Source organism: Meleagris gallopavo, chromosome 30, assembly GCF_905368555.1.
Source record: "Meleagris gallopavo chromosome 30, MGAL_WU_HG_1.1, whole genome shotgun sequence".
Lineage (NCBI taxonomy): Eukaryota > Metazoa > Chordata > Aves > Galliformes > Phasianidae > Meleagris > Meleagris gallopavo.
This window is the reverse complement of record NC_139433.1, coordinates 3294675-3308052: the sequence shown is the minus strand read 5'-3', so window position 1 is coordinate 3308052 and position 13378 is coordinate 3294675. Positions and strand designations below refer to the sequence as shown.

Here is a 13378-nt window from a genome sequence, read left to right as displayed (position 1 = left end):
TGAAGCACCCAGAACGCTGCACGCAGGCTCTGCAGATTGCAAACAGGCAAACCTCTGACACATGGCTTTGTGGTGAGAGGTGTCTCCCAGCCCAGCCTGGCTGCACAATCATCAGCCACAGCAGTGGAAAACAAAGGCAATAAGTGCACGACAGAAAAGGAAGAAAGCAAAGAGAGCTCATGGAAGCACCCAGAGAGCCGTGACGCAGCACTGCCACCCACGTGGTGGGGAGATGAAGGAAAGCATCTGCTGACGACACAAAGCAGAGCTGGGGCTGAGGGCACTGAGCACGGCTGGGGGGGGTCAGGGTGTGCAGCGAGGGGCTCTGGGAGATGTGCATGCAGGGGGGTGAGCTGCCCTGCAGTGGGGTTGGGATGGGATGGAGAAGGGAGGAGGTGGGGTTCATCAAGGGCAGGCGGAAGGTCCTACATCTAGGGGGAAAGAACACATCCTGGGGGCTGTGCTGTTGGAAGAGAGCTCTGCAGAGAGGATGTGGGGGTCCTGGTGGCCAGTGAGGTGACCACGAGGTAGCAGACAGACCTGGTGGCCAAGAACACCAATGGTGTCCTGGTTGACCAACAGGTGACCACGAGCCAGCAGCATACCCTGGCGGCCCAGAAAGCCAATGGTTCCCTGGGGTCACAGAGCACAGAGCAGGGCCAGCAGGGCAGGGAGGTGCTCCCCACCTCTGCTCTGCAATGGGGAGGGCACAGCTGAAGCACTGCACCCGGTGTGGGGCTCCCCAGCTCCAGGCAGATTGGGAAGTGCTGGGAGAGCCCCATGGGGGTGTGGAGCTGGTGGGGAGCTGGAGCACCTCCTGGAGGGCTCTCATCACACTGGGACCTGGAGCTCCCTGCACTGCGGGGAAAGGGGAAGGATTTCAGGAGAGTTTCCCACCCTTCCGTCTGGAATCCTTAGGCAGGACGCTGAACTCTGCAGGTTAATGAGCTGGGAGCCAATCAAAGGGCGCGTGCTTCTGCCCTCCTAATTGCTGTTCAGGTCACACAGAGGCTCACAAATGTTTATCTGCAGAAGTCATCACACTAATCCCATCTCCTTCCCAGCTTTTGCATTTAGGGATCAAAGTTGTACCACTTCTTGAAGCCAGGACTTCAATTTCAGTCAGCGGCCTCCTTAAAAAAGACTTAAAAAGCGCTTTTTGTAGCGGAAATTAAGAGAAAATGGGGATGTTCTGCTGAAAACCAAAAGGAACTTCAAAGTAAAACCAGGCAGCTTCATTTCACACCGCCCATTGACACGAAAAACCACAGCAGCCATCCCCTCCCAGCCCCAAACACACAGCATGGATGCTCCTCGAGCCCCAGGAGCTGAGAACACTGAGCTCCCCACGTCCCTCCTGGATGCTCACCTTCCTTCGGCCCCCAGGAAAACCCCAATGGGTTCCTCTGGCAGCAAAAGGCCACAGCCCCCCCCCGCAGAGCTGCCTGTCCCCGCTGCCATTTGTCATCCTCACTCATAGAGCACATGAGTCAGCTGCATGGCGCAGATGCTGCTGAGAAAAGCACGCTCCGTTTGGGAATATTAGCAACCCTGTGAACAAAGGCAGCTAAAATAACAACCCCCAGCACCGAGCGACTGCTGAACGTCAGCGGAGCTCCGTCTGGATGCCCTGGTTCACTCCTTGGCTCTGATGTGGGAAACTGCAGCCCTGCACCTCACACCAGTGCTATGGCACAGCTGCACATCCCGCAGTGCCTCCAGGAGGAGGAAACACCACAGCACTGCCAGGGTCGGTGCTCACCGGGTGATGCTCCACAGCAGCAGAGGGGAGCAGTGCTCAGCCCCCACCTGGCACTGCGTGGGTGAGGAAAGGGCCCTGAGCTCAGGGAGCCCAAACACTGCAGTGCTGGTGGGATGGGCTGCTATCGGTGCATCACATCAAGCTGGAGGGGTTTCGGTGCTCCATCTGCACACCCACCTCCCCGTGCGTGGTTGGTGCTGGGATCAGAGAGCCCTGAAAGGTCCCAGCTGCCCCAAAGCACAGTGGGGTTCTGCACGACCCAACCAATCCACAGCCAGGAGAAGCCTTGCAGGGTAGATGCAAACGTCTGCAAAGAGAGAACTGCACGGGTGTTAGAGGTGGCTCTCAGTACTGAGCTAATTAGAGTTCACCTCAATAACACATTCAACCCAACGATTTCTTCTGCAGAGATGAAGGGCTCCCACGCTGCCAAACTGGGATCAACACACAAACACTTTGGGACGTCCTGGCACCAAAACGGGGCACTTAAAACCCACAATATTACATGGCCACAGCAAATTGAGCTCCCTCAGAACTGAGGGCCTCCCCTCCCACGTGGGGAACTCATTACCACAAGCAAACAGCCCACGTGCTGCTGCACCCCCCCGAATCTGCAGTCCCCTCTCCCACAGGAAGCAGAGGGCTGAGCCCCCCCCCGCAGTGAGGACACATGGCAACGTGCTGAGGGGGGAAAATCCCACCCAGCATCGCCCACACTGAGAGCCAAGCGTGGCAAACAGCAGCAGCAGAGCTGCAGCCCCAACTCTTTGCACTCAGCCGTGTGGCAGCGATGGGCTGAGGAATGGCTGCCCAGTGCTGGCACTCAGCTCAGCCCCAGCAGCGGCCACAGCTCTGAGTCATTGCTGTGCCCTGTCTGGAAGCAGTAAACAGCATTTCTGTTTGCTGGGAGTGCTTTTGTGCTTCCCAGAAGCCAGGTTTTGGGTGCACGGGGCTGTCCTTGCAGCAGCAGCAGTGTCACCTGCAGGGCACGGAGGGACTGGGTGCCCAGAGCACGGCTTAGCAGCCCACCCTTGGGACAGCAGTGTCTGTACCTCTGTTAATCGCAGCCCACTGGCAGGGAGGGGATGCCTTCAGCACTGTGCTGGGGTTTGGGGTGTCCTGGCTGCTGGGGCTGAGTGCTCCCTGACTCACTGAACCACAGGGATGCACCGAGCTCAGCACCTCCCGCGCGTCGTGGGAAGGGAATGGGTGGATGCTGGGCCCGACAGACACAGACAGACAGGCAGACAGACGGCCAGACAGAAGCTGTGCTCCCTCTGCAACGTGACTCACACAGCCCTGGGAGCATGGCCCAGCCAGCCAAGAGCAAACAGAATCACAGACCAACAGAAAGCAGGGATCAGAACGGAACTCTGGAACTCTCCCAGTCCAACCACCCCCCCCCCGAGCCATCCCCCCCAGCAGCTGCACAGATCCCCCTCAGCCTTCCCTCCTCCAGCTGCACAGCCCTGGGGCTCCCAGCCCCCCAGGATGTGCTCCAGACCCCCACTGGCTCTCCCAGCACTTCCCAGACTGCCTGGAACTGGGGAGCCCCGCACTGGGCGCAGCGCTCCAGCTGTGCCCTCCCCATTGCAGAGCAGAGCTGGGGAGAACCTCCCTGCCTTGCCGGCCCCTCTCTGGGAAACCATGGGCCTTCTGGGCTACCAGAGCACACTGCTGGCTCACGGTCACCTGTTGGCCAACCGTTGGTTAAATATTGGTCTACCAGTGGTCGAGCAGCACTGGTGTGCAGCCCATGGGCACCATCCAGCCCAGCTCGGGGCTCTGCGTGGGGCTCCCCGGGCAGCAGCGTGGGAGCACAGCTGGGAAAGGCTGTGGGAAAGGAGAGGTCACTTCCCCAAGGCCAACGAAAACAAAAGGCTGTGAACTAATTGCAGAACCAAGAGCAGCACCCAGACTGAGCCCGAAGGAACTGAACTCTGTGTGTGTGTGTGTGTGTGCAGGAAAACGTGAGGTGCTCCGTCAGCAGCAGCAGCAGGAGATTGCTCCTACCTGCATGGCACAGACGCTGACGCCATCAGGGTGAGCAAGGAAAGGAGGAGATGGGGACAGGACAGGGACACTGTGTTATCACAGCAGCGCTGAGAACCTCTGAGGCCAAACGAGGCCGCCTGCACGCCGCAGGGACTCTTTGCCCCAGATCTTTTTTTTTTTTCCCCAGCTGTATTAAATTGGGATCCTCTCAATTATACTAAAAGTCATGCACAGTGCCTGCCACAGCCTCAGCCCCCCCCCCCCGTGGCTGTCTGCACAACGATGGCTGTGCCTGATTGCAAAAGGCAGCACGGAGTTCTGCACACGCTGCAGAAATTCGGTTCGTAGAAGAGAGCTTCAAGGAGGTGGGAGGGGAGGAGGAGAGGGCTGCGTGTGTTGGCACTTTGCTTTATTCTGACCACGAGTACAGAGCTGGGGAACAAACCAACCCCATGGGGAGCTCAGCACAGCCCCCTCCTGCAAAGGCACTGCAGAGCTCAGCATTGCCCCGGGCACACACACAGCGTGACACAGCCAGCCCCTGGGTGCTGCTGATAACTGTGCTTGCACAAGGCCAGCAGCCAGCCCAGAGCAACCCTTTGCACAATGCAAAGTTCACTATTATTCCCCTGCAGATTACCTGTTGCAAGATCTCCCCTGACCCCACTGGAAGGTTTGAGATCATTTGCAAGCATTGAAAAAGCCATCAAAGCCATCAAAGCCATGGTGAGATGCACCGCTCACCATCACGCGGTGGGGGCTGCTGGCACAACTCTGCTCTGGACAATCTGAAGGTCTGAGCTTATCTCAGTAGCCAACACAATGCGTTTGCAGACTGAGCAACTATTTTTTTTGCTGAAGTGAAGGTTTTGTAACAAAAGAGGAGCAACTTCTGGCTGCAGTCGTGCCAGCAGCACCCAGCCCAGAGTCGGAGGACGGCCCCTGTCAGCAGGGCAGAGATTCCTTATGGGGCTCAGGGAGTGCTGTGGGTTACAGGCAGCTGTCCCACCAAACCTTCCACCCTTCCCCTAAAGAGTGGAACTGCAAGGAGCAGAACTGGTTTGCAGAAGCAGAGCCTGTAAAAGCAGTTTGCATGACTCACATCCTTCTCATACTGAAACCAACGAGAAAGGGCAGCGAGTGTTGCTCGGGACACGCTCCAATATCATTTCCTTCTGTTTCTGGGGTGGCTGAAAATGGGATTAAAAATGGGGCACACCCCTGCGGTGCTGGCACAAACCCTGCAGAGCTCCAGCAATGCCCCAGCCTTGTGCTGAGCAGTGCTGCCAGGAAGGGGGAATTGCAACAGGGAAAGGAAAAGCAGAGGAGTTCCTGGCAGCGTGCTGCAGCCGTAGCAATGCTTTATAAGGAAATGTGCGTGCTGCTGCCCGTCCCCGTGCTACCAGGGCTGCCTGGGCTGTGTTGCAGATGCTCTATAGAGTTATTCTTAGCAGGTAAGTGGTGCAGAGTTGACCCCATCCCCAGGCTGTGGGCTGTATGAACACCCAGCAGGGCTGAGAGCTGCTGCAGGGAGCGGCTGTGGACACAGAGCATCACTGCAGAGGAAGCAAGGAAAGGGCAAATCCCAGAAGGCTGGGGTTTGGGAAGCTCTGAGCATAGATGATGTAACACAGGGTTCAGCTTTCACGGTCAGAGCCCTCGACGCTGAGAATCGATGCAATTTCACTACTGATTATGGCAGTGCTCAATGGGAGCTCCCACGGGATGCTGGCAGTCCCCATTCGGGGGCTCTGGGTGAACCTCCTCCTCCCATGGCAGCCCCAAGCCCCAGCAATAGGGATGTGCCAGTGGCTGTGCCAATGCCAGAGGGTTGGAAGTGCAGCCCTCAAACAAATCACCGAGCATCTCATCCCTTCCAGACACGTCTGCAACATTCCCACCTCACACAGCCATCATCGCCAGGCAGTGCTGGCAGGAAGGCAGAAAGGATGGAAAGAACAGCTCAGGTGTGAGGAGGAAACACCCCAGCAGGGATTGCTCTGCTGACAGCTGCCACCAGGGCTTAAAAAAGCAACTTTCCTTTCAGATTTCAACTGAAATAGCCAGCTGTCAGATGGCAGCTGCCTTTACTCAGCCCAATGGTATTCGGGGATTCCAGTGAGCTACAGAAAGGAGCAACTGACAGTTGCCAATATCCCTTTTGTTTTCCGAAGTAGGAGCTAGGTTGGAAATACCAGAGGGCTGGGATGGCATGTGCAAGCAATAAAGGTGTCTGGGAGCCCAAGGGATCTGCAGACAGAGCTCTGTTTGAGCCCCCAAAGGCACCCAAAACGTGGGAGTCAGGACCCTGTGCCATGAGATGGCCGCGCAGGGACTGCAGTGTGCACACGTGGGTGCAGGGTTTGGGGGGGCTGCAGGGACACAGAGCCCCCAACTGCAGCTCTGTGGGCCCCACAGCTCCTCAAACACAGCCCCAAATAAAGCGAGCTCAGTGAAACAGGAGGGATGTCGCAATGTTTCAAAGGCACAGTTCCTTCCTTCCTCAGAAAGAGGAGGAATCAAACGTTACCAAAGCCGGCAGCTGTTGGTGCACAGAGATACCAACGGTGTCAGCTGTAGGGCCATCCTGAGGGAAGCTGACCCCCCCTGCTCGTGTTCCCATCACCCCCCAGCAGCCCACGTGGTGTTTACCAAGCTGTGTGCCGAGCACTCGGCTGCTTCCCAGAAAGCCACGTGCTGCTCCGCACAGCCAAGGCCAGGAAACTTCCCTGTGCTTTCCTGGGAAGAGCACTGAGCGCTGTGCCATACAGCAGGCACTGACCCAGCACCATCCCAGCTCACCCCTGGCCCCTTCTGGGTCACAATGCGTGCTCTGGAGCAACGGAGCAGCTCCAGGCCGGGGGCAGGAGGGCAGGTGCTAGTTACCAAACCACATTATAAAGCATACTAATTGCTCAGAAATTGCTGCTTGTGTAGTGTAGCAAGTGCACGGCGAGAGGCTCTGACCTAAGGGCAGCAAGGAGCCATCAGCTCCCATCAGTTCCCATCCACTCCACCGCCCTCGGTCTGTGCAGAGGGGCTGTGAATCACGGCTGTGGTTTTGTGCTTCTGGCAACTCAGGTGTCTGCACTGCCACGGCCCTCCTGGAGCCAGGACAGCCCCACTGGGAGCTCCGTGCCCAAAGAAAGGGCACACGGGGACAGCTCTCAAGGCGACAGAGAGCTGCCCACAAGCCTCGCTGTGATTTTTCACTATGAAACAGCACCTTATTTAGGAAATTTATTGAGGAATGTTATACAGGGACACGACGGCTGGGAATCTGCATACTGGGCGTCTCCGTGCTGCTTACCTAACAGGAGAGGAATCCTGCCTGTCAGCTGTCTAGACTGCGGTGGGAGTGCAGGGCACAGCCCCTGGGGCAGCAGCAGTGCCCACAGTGGGGGCTGCCCTGTGCCACCCCCCTGCATCACCCCCCAGCTGTGGGTCAGCCGTGGGGTCTGCGCCCCCAGCACCACCCGACAGCAGCATCTGCAGTCCGAGCAGCAGCACGCTGCTTTATTAACATGCTGCTTCATTAGCACACCCGTCGGTTTGTTAATACTTGCAGGAGGATGCAGAGTCCTGGCTTTTGAGCTGGGAGCCACGCAAGCCTTACGTGGCCCAGCAGAGCCCTCTGCAGCTCCGGCAGCATCACTGCATGCAGCGGCTGCAAAAGCACAGAGCGAGGTTTGGGAGCTGCAAGGCCTGCAGCACTGTGTGCTCAGCACCTCACCTGCCGGGCATGCAGATCCAGAGCTGCACAGAGCCCCACTACAGCAGCAGCTCTGCCCCTCCAACCCTGTCCTGGGCACTGCAAGGCTCCTCTGCTCCAACGCAAAGCACCCTCGGTCTAAAACCCACCCCCAGGACAGCAGAGCTGTGGGGCAGACCTGCTGCTCTCTGTCTTCAGTGTCTCATGCTGAAGGCCCACTGCATTTCCCACGTGGGGCTGAAAGATGAGGCTGCACTGCTGATGCACGGGGATCAGGGCTCACGGGAAGCACTGAAGCCAACGCAGCTCTGCGAAGACAGAGGTGATGAAACAACATCATGTTCACACACCGCAGCCCATGCTCTGCTGCTAAACACCCCAATTATTTTGTTCTATGCAGTGTCAGAGCAGCACAGCCAGCCAGTGAGGTCAGTTCCAGCTTAAACCAAGTCTTTATATTGCATTGGTGGAAGAACAACAACAGAACAGACAGAGCAACCCCAAACCTTCCCACTGCTCTGAGCTCACAGTGAGCTCTGGGCAACCTGATGCAGTGCAACTGGTATTTAACTCATTTCTTCTATAGAAAAGTCATGAGGCTTTAATCACCACGCTGCTTCATTAACTGGAGATGACTAATTAAAGGACTTGTTAGTCAGCGCTTGCAGATAATGTTTCAGCGCTGACTTGTTTGTATGGGGATGGCTGGAAGGGATGATTTAACAATCCTCATGGAACACCCAGAGCTCCGCAGAGCTGTGCTCAGCCAGCACTGCCAAAGCAGCCGGCAGGAATGCAGGCAGCAGAGAGCAGGGCTGCTGCAGAACAGCGGCCGAGCAAAGAAGCCAGCTTGTGTTTTAAGGAAAATAACACCAAAAAAACCCCAAATGGCTGCAAGAGGGGGACTTTGGGGGAGGGTCCGGATCCCCACGAGGAGGGATGCCCCTCCCCTGCTGCCAGGAAGGCGTTGCTCAATGCGGCCGGCTGCCAGGAACACAGAGCTGACACCGGCTCTGCTCGAGCTCTGAGCACAAACAGATTTCTTAAGAAACAAAACCAACGTCACTCGCTCTCCACTGGGCTTTGGGCCATGCGCTGCCCGGCCCCTCCTGCTCCATCGCCTTTGGATTTCAGGAAATCAAAGGATGAGGAAAAGCCCTCTTGCCAAATAGGGGTTATTTGGTTTGGGTTCGGTTTCGGAGAGCAGCAGCTCTCACCAACATCCCACTGGAGTTCCCAATGCCGCCCTGCATATGGTGTGAGCAGAGGGAAAGCCTTGCTCTGAGCAGGGCAGGACATCAAGGAGGGGAGATGGCTCCAGAGAGCAAAGGGCAGAGGGATGGGGGTCGGGGCCAGGCCCCCCCACGCTGCCAGCACAGCACAGGGAGCAGCCCACGTGTCCTCAGACCCAAATGGTGAATGCCAACGCTGGGACCCCACTGTTGTGCCCGGTCCCGGCTCACAGGAGGGGCTGAAAATCAGAGGGTTTGGTCAGCACCTCCCAAAATAAAGTATAAGAGAGGGCAGAAAGCATGCACGGTGCTGAAGGGCACCAGGAGTACAGAAAACATCCTATCCTTGGGGTCCTCTATAGAAGGAGGTGAGAAGAGCAGCCTGGAGGGACCCATCACCAAATGCACTGCCCTCCTTTTGTGCTTCATAAGGAAAAGGAGCAAGCACTGCTTTCCCAGCATCCCGCTGCCTCCTGCTAATTGCTGAAGGGGAACTTGCCCCCGTAAATCACAGCTGCACCAAACCAGAGCTCAGCCTCCCCCCTTCCAGCTCCGTGGGATTTCAGGGCACGAAAAAAATAATTGCTGCTTCTAAATTGCGAGCAGATTTAAATAGCAAGCAGCTCAGCCCCGCCAGGCATGTGCAGTTGTTGAAGTGCCTCTGGTGCTTTGTGAGAGGTGACAAATGCCAAAGATGCTCCATCCCTGCTGCAGGGACAGCTCGGGGCCCCGCTCAGGATGAGCCACTGCAGCCCAAACCCCTTCTGCGTGGGCTGAGCTGTGCTGAGAACAGCTGCGTGCAGCCATGGGCAGCACAGGGCTTTGCTTCTCTGACAGCCCATAGCAGCCACATACATTGCTGCCGTGCCCAGCTCAGCTCTCCCCCAGCACCTCAAACCCCTTTCATCACAAAGCACAGCCTGAAGGATCCCTGCACACACCCCCAGGAGCACGGTGGCATTTCTCCTGCGCGCCCTTTGGACAGAAGGTGAATCCACCAGAGGCAGCGTGCAGCCAGCCAGCAGCTTTGCACAGCACAGCCCCATCTTTGGCTCTCTGCAGAGCACAGCCTCTGCCTGATTGCAGAGCCGCTCCAGGGATGGTCTGTTCCTGCTCAGAGTGGGAAAACAAGGCTGACCTCAGCGTGCTGGAATACACTCTGCCCCGCTTCCTTACATGCTGCTCCCAGGGCAAAGGTGAAGAACACAATATTCCCCAGCACGACCACGCGCTGCCGCTCGCTGGCAGGGGAAAACAAGCCCAGGGCTGAGCCAACCTGCAGCCACCCATGGGGTGACACTGCCCACTGCCCGACCAGCAGCAGGGCTCCATGCCCACGTCACACTGCGTGCAGCTCAGCACACAGGGACTGCGTGTTTCTGCTGTTCCCAAAAAGAGACACCCAGAGCTGGCAAATAAAACCAGTGCCAAACAATCGCACCCAGACAACCACTGCAAAATGCCTGCGGTGCAGAGTGGGTGCTGAAGGTTTCACATTTCCCCCATCCATTCCTCCCAGGGACATGCAGGTTATCCTTCCCCTGCCACAGGAAGCCGTCCCCTTCCAGCACACAGCCCAGGACCAGTGCTGGGTTACTGCAAGGCATCCTGCAAGCCAAACGCTTGCCTCCAGCTGCCAGGAAGCCCTGGCTCGGCTTTTCCTTGGAACAAAAGAGGAACAAGTTGAAAACGAACCCCACAGACAGACAGCAGCATTCCATCCGCAGGAGTTCATTCTTTCAAGGAAAAGGAGAACCTCATTCCTCAGTAAACACGTGGGGCTGCAGCTCTGCTCCCATCTTGCGGTGCTGCCGGGGCTCTGGGGAACAACCCATGGGAACAGCAGGGCTCAGTGGGGCTGGTTTGGGCAGTTTGACTTCAGGACACCGATTCTCTTAAGCTGTTTGGAAAATGACATTTAAAAACCCACCAACAGTAATGGAACAAAAAAGTGCTACAGCAACAGTGCCCTTCTATGGGAGATCCATCTCTGGACTTTCCGATTCTGCAACCACAGCAGCAATTTGTCTGCAGCCCAGAAAAGGGAGAAATGGGAGAACGGAGGGGAGGAAGGCAGGCTGTGCAGTGAGGCTCATGGTGTGGTTTGAAATGTGGCCACTCCTCCTGGGATATGGTTTTATGTCAGAGCAACTTTCTGAGCTTATCTCAATGTGCCTTTGGGTTACACAAGCGCCCTACCTTCTGGAGGTAATTAGTGAGGAGACGAAGAGCCTTGATGAGCCCTGGGAAACGAGGAGCTCCTGATGGAGCAGTGATTAATAGGGCAGTTCCTCAAGACATCAGTCACTAATAAAGGGCCCTTCGTGTAAATCAGGGATGGAGGAGAAACAAACGGAATGAAAGCAGCTTTGGATGGAGCAGAGCGGGGCTGGGGGTTGCAGTGGGCTGCCCACATCACAGCAGGGCTGGGTGGAACCCAGGGCACACGAATGGCCTTTGGAGATTTGTTTTTGAGATGGCAACCGGCATCGGAACCTCCTGCCTGCAGCCTTGGCAACACATTACCATAGAACAACCCCTGTTAGTTGCTTTTCTCTGCACTTTCCTCACATTTTACACCAGCTCTCCATCCAATCATCCTCATGGCAAAGCTCCACACCAAGAAAACTGCTCCCTTCTGGAGGAGATGCCAAGTGCAAGGAGTGGGGCAGAGCGACGCAGGCGGAGCGGACGGCGATGGTTCCTAATGAAAGTGAGGCAAGAAGCAGCACTGCTGTATTCTGGGGAACAGCCAACAGAACTCACAGCTCCCAGCACGTTTGCTAACAAGCGTTACTGTCAATTACTCATCTCACATTGATGTAAGGACTCGTGCTCCCAGCTCACTGCTGGCTGACGCTGCGCTGCCAGGGACACACTGCCCTCTCTTGGAGAGCTCTGCAGAGCAGCTCCGGAGGGCTGTGAGGGACACTGAGCACTGCAACGCTGCTGGCATCGCTTAGAAACTCACTGCTGCCTGAGACACAGGGCAGGAACCACCAGCAACGTTGCCTGCCTTTGATTTGGAGCTTTGAAGACGGAGCAGGGAAGGCGCATTGAGAACTGCATTCAAGGTAAGTCAGCTTTAACTAATAACCTGCTGAGTACAAGAACTTTTAATTTTTCACCTGGGATGGTAAATCACATAGTGCCTGGCACAGTTATTCCTACCTGGAGTAAACTGTGTTATTTTATTTAAGTTAAGTGGTGGAACCAAGTTGGCAATCACAGAATGGAATGCAAAAGCTTACAGACAACGGCTGCGTCGGAAATCGGTTTTCCTGGTGACCTTGGATAACTTTAGACACAGCCTCCTATTGAAAGCAAAGGGCTCTGAGCATCTAAATACCTTCACAACCAGACGGCTCTGGTTCAGTTCCCAGCAATGAAACAGGAGCAGGGTCCTCCCAAAAGTTGCAGTGGGATGAAGCAGTGGGAGAAGCAGAGCCTGCAGCTTGGAGCAGTTGCTCCGCAGCAGCACAACACAACCCCGCTCACTGCTCCAACCACTGCTGTGCATGGTGTCTGGGGTTAAAGCACCCCTTACCGAGCAGCCTCCAAAGCTGTGACTTCACCATCCTCCCCTTCCACAGCTAAGAGGACATGAGATAACACAGGGTGCACAGTTTAGCACCTAGCACTCAGATTCTGCCCTGCACACAGCCCTACAAAGTCCCTCTGGGCTCTGCACTGCCTGAAAGCAAAGCACCAGAGGCACTCACTGCTGCTGCTTTGTAGCACAGCAGGGACATCAGCAACAGAGGTGCAGGGCAGGGGAAGAGCAGCCCTCCATCCCTCACCCCTGTGCCAGGGCTTCCAACAAGCAGAGCAAATGCTGGCTGCTTGCAAGCTGCCTGCACACAGCAGTCAGTCTGCCTGCAGGAGGCTGAGCGCCGCTGGCAGCACTGCTCACCTCATGGGGGTACAAAGGGTTGTAGGGCCCTGGGGGTGTGTTGTGCTGCACGCAGCCATACCTGCTGTGAGGGTGCTCACACCACCTGCTCCGACCAAAGGGCGATGCTCTGCGTGGAGACGGGGACGGTTCTCCTGAAACAAAAGGAAATGGAGAGAGTTCAGCCATTGAACACCTTGCTGCAGGGAGGGCCTGCTGTGCCACGAGCACCAGGCTTTGGTGCAGCACCCTGCTGAAACACCCCACGCTTCTCATTTTTATTACAGAAAGCATTGTCACAGCACAATGACGCTGCTACACGCACCAAGCTGCCTCTGCACAAAGCCAGGCAGGGCTGTCACCTGGTGGGCACGAGGGATGTGCCCATGGAGCAGAGTGCAGGCACAGCACTCGCTGCACTGTGCGGGTGGACTGGTGGGCTCCAGGCAGCCTCGCACACACAGAGACACGGGGAAATAGCAACCCGAGGTGCACAAAGAGCAGAGATATGCTCCCTGTGCTCATCAGCCACGCAGGGATGCTGGGAAGGGATGGAGCAGCCACCCCGATGCGCCCTGCGTTTCTAAGGGCTGCAACGGAGATGCTGCAACAAAAGAAAGGAGAGAGAACAGCGTGAGCAATTCGTGGAAGTCAGAAAGAAGAATGACAAAGAGAGATTTTTGCTAAAGAGAGGGGAAGGAAGGCAGATCTGCAGCGTTACATTTTTTGTTCTTCCCCACAATGAGCAAATTGAAAAGCCCACACGCTGAAATGAAGCATGAGAT

The 13378-nt window shown here is 56.4% G+C and overlaps 1 protein-coding gene across 2 annotated transcripts in view; it reads right to left on the bottom strand.

Annotated features, from left to right (window-relative positions):
- Positions 1–13378, bottom strand: part of GNG7 (G protein subunit gamma 7) — a 29151-nt gene that overhangs the window by 9086 nt on the left and 6687 nt on the right. For both annotated transcript variants that reach the window (XM_085211844.1, XM_085211845.1), the window contains exon 2: positions 12676–12748. The gene's annotated coding sequence lies outside the window, so the exon portion shown is untranslated. The remainder of the gene's footprint in view (positions 1–12675; positions 12749–13378) is intronic.